Raw genomic sequence first — 3,970 nt, forward strand, 5'->3', positions numbered from 1 at the left:
CACCTTGAATTGTTGTCATGCATCAACCCCATCATGTTCAATTTCCAAGTATACCTTATTGGTTACAAATATTTTGATCATTAATAATGCATGATGCTGTATAAAATATATTGTATTATATCTCTGCACCTACTTCACAATCTCATCCCATGAATTGATATGTTCTTTATGCCTCTTTCATATCTAGGTTAAGATATTAACATACTTAACTAGAACCCCTCAGGTTCCAACCTATGCATGCTTATGCATAATGTCCTGATAAGATTTTGTTTCCTCAAACAATGTGTAATTAAATCATTTTCTTACTAAAATAATTCATCTATTGATAAACCATATCCAAAGTAATTTACATCATTACGTTGCATGTGAGCTGATCAGCACAACCACATTAAATTTGAAAAACAACTTTAAGGTATTTAGTCTTATAAAAGAATTGGCTTTCACATCCTTTATCCCTTCTTGGGATATTTTACACATAACTTAATTTCCTTAATTTATGTTCTTAAATAGAAACCGTACAACTCGTCACTTGATTTTGAATACAATTAGAATGAGGTGATGATATTACTAATTTACCTCAATGAATTTGTATTGTATTACCCTTTTCCCTTGCATAGCGTTCATGCCATCTTAGAAGAAATATGAGCAAAATATTGACCATATTCACTAACTAATCATACCATTAACGTAGGTGTACTGATTAAATCTCCACTTTGCCTTTATACATAGGCATCCGTTTAGAGGTTTGTTTAATGATTTTGAAGATAAACATAGTTTACTATTTGACCTCAATTACACCACATATGCAAGAATATCCATGGACTTATTACCTCGTCAAATCTAAATGAACTTTATCGAAGAGTTATCAATCGGAATAATACTCTTACAAATTTATTAGCAAGAAGTGGATCTGAGTCATTTGTTATTTCTCACAATGAGTTCTATATGCAAGGAATCCATGTATTTGTGTACTTAAGTACTCACTTATTTTTGTACATGTAGTATTTGTTATCAATATTTAGTATGCATTAATATGATGGACATGCTTTATCATGGTTACCAATTGTTTAATTATCCTCTATGCATATCTGCAATCATCACTTTCCAATCATGACATATAGTCATTGTGTCCTCATAGGAACGTTCAACTATAACTTAAATTTTGAAACTTTCACAATAGATGATAAAATTTTAAGCTCCTTATCTTAGAAGGGGACTCCATAAAAGTAACTTATTACCCTTAACAACATGTTACTTCTTCACTTAGCAATGTTTTATGCATGTAAACGTACCAAAAAAAACTTCTAGTAAGCATATACCAGATAGGCTCCCCTTTTAGCATCATTTGATCATTACTTATAATCAAAACATATTTTCTAAAGAATCTATATGATAGCAAAAATAAGTTAAACATCAACAATACTTATGTTCACATTACATATGGCCATATGTGGGACTCCTCAATGTCTCCTATCAACCCTATGGCCTCAAGACAACTTTAACTTTCACAAATCATAGCAATATGCAATGATTAGTATTATACCACAACACTGGAATTATTTATTCAATCTTTTAATACCACAATCATACTTATTTACAACCATTTCTATCATCTTAAACCACATGTACATCATGGTATATAGTTTTTAAAGCATCAATAACAACTTAAATCTATTGTTTTAAACATGAGAGATGCTCATAGTCTTGTCATGCATACCATTTCTGCTTATATTAAAAACATAATAAGCCATACAAATATGTACAATGAGGGTACAATACAATCTTTCAAGGATTAATGTAATTCAAGCAATTCAATAAATATACATATTATTAAAATAAGGTTGTCTGTTTTTTTATTATTATTTAGTATCATAATAACCATTAGTGCCGATATGTGCAATTAATTTTATACTGGTTTAAACCAAATCCAATCCTTGCACATACACTGCAGTTGAACATAATGATACAATGACACCTAATGCAGTGTATAATATGCCGATGCAATTTATTTCTTATATATTCCTGTACTAATGACCTATGCAATAGTACCTGTGAATTAACACTTGCATGTAACGTGATACATGTTATTATGAATTTCCACCATAGTTAACTATTGTAGTAATATGTCTGACAATACATGTGTGTGATGCGCATTTACATGAATGAATTGTGTATATTGCCATATATTGAATAAACTATACACATAATAAATATGCATATTGCAATATATAAGTTATATGCTAAGTACTATGATATTTCATGTGACTTCTTCAACTATATGTAATTACTGTGAATATACCTGTGTAGTGATGGTAGCTGTGAATGCATAAGTAAAAGATAATAACAATATACACAATGAAATTGTGATACATGAGCGAATAGAGTTAGCATGGTGTAGTTTGATGGTATTACTCAGGTGCGTATATTAGTTTATCATGGCTTTATGTTTAAACATAACAATTTAAGGAGGCATTGATGCCATTTCATTTGCATTGGATTGGCCTTGGGGTTGCTACAAACCTCAATTCCCCATTATGATGGTGCAAAAAATCCACTTTAATGTGAGCAACAAGAGATTTTAATGTTGCACCTCTCTCAAATAAGCGCAGAGCTATGGCCAAGCCCCAAAATTCTTATTCATTCGAGTTGTCGTGTAGTGTTCTTCTGTTGAAAGCCATTTGTTTGTTGCTTGGTTCCATTGGTATGATAAAGAAACCACGAATTGGCGCTTGGTTCCATATGAATTTTACCGCTTGATAGCCCAGTCACTCATTTTCATTCGAATCTTGACGTATTTGACTTTAGTACATTCCAAACAAAATGAAAAAAGATACGTAATACCGTTTTTATTTTTGTTTTGTTGATAAATAGTTACACCACCATTTTAAATATATGTTCAACATATATATTGTTTGTCGTCACCTTTATTAGTATCTTAATACTGCATCAATGTTTCCTCATACCTGCTTTTCTGAGCCCTTAATATGCATACCCATTCGAAAGGCTTCCAGAACCTAGTCAATTCCAAGCTGCGTTCGAGTTTTTATCGAAGAAAAGGATCGGTAATTATATCCTCTTAGTCAGGTTAGAAAATAATATTTAGATATTACCCATATGTCACATAATAGTTCTAATCAAACCTCTGTTGCACCCACGAGAACAAATTCTTCTATAGTTCCCCCACAGGTTAACTTAAGGCCAGAGGAAGCACTAGTGCAGAGGAATCAAAACCTTGGGGGAAAACTACATGCTGGACACAAGATGAGAAAGAAAAGTTTATTGAAATAATAAGGTAGCATGGTAGGGATTGAATTCTTTTACCGAAAAGTCTTCCAAAAAAATCTATGACACAGATTAAAACATACTTTCAGAATTCCAAGGCAAGGAACAAATTCAATACGTGCAACAAACATAAAACATAAAGCGAATGATTCAAATTTAACCGACACAATTTATAATATTACACATTGTAAGGCAGCATCATTATCAAACAAATCTGGCCTAAAATATAACCAGAATGTAAAGGGTAGCATAAGTACGATGCTTGGTGCACCGGGGTGAGATGCTTTATCATTTACATTATTTGGTAAGGGGAAATGGTAGGCTGAAGATCCTAGATGGAGGCCATGCTAGAGCATATAAAAACGAGCTTGCACACTTATTTATACTTTCTATTATCACACTCATGACTGTAATGGTAAGCATTATCCCATCTTCCATACTTATCCATTCATGCCTTAGAGATAAAACTCGATACGTGGTCATCCTTATCTGCAGATAATCATACAATCGCAACCGGATAGGTACCAGTATAATTAAAGAAACAATGTTAAATATGTATATTATATTTTTTATGCCAGAAAGGCAACCCACCGCTTGCTTTTGCCAATTCGCTATGATATTCAGTGTTTTTTTTAGAAAGGAAACAATATTATTAGTTTTTTTCTTTTATTGCATGCTTCCAATTTTC

The sequence above is a fragment of the Pinus tabuliformis genome, chromosome 2_1, assembly GCF_031772625.1.
Source record: "Pinus tabuliformis cultivar Carrire ecotype Pingquan chromosome 2_1, CPIR1, whole genome shotgun sequence".
In the NCBI taxonomy this organism is placed as follows: domain Eukaryota; kingdom Viridiplantae; phylum Streptophyta; class Pinopsida; order Pinales; family Pinaceae; genus Pinus; species Pinus tabuliformis.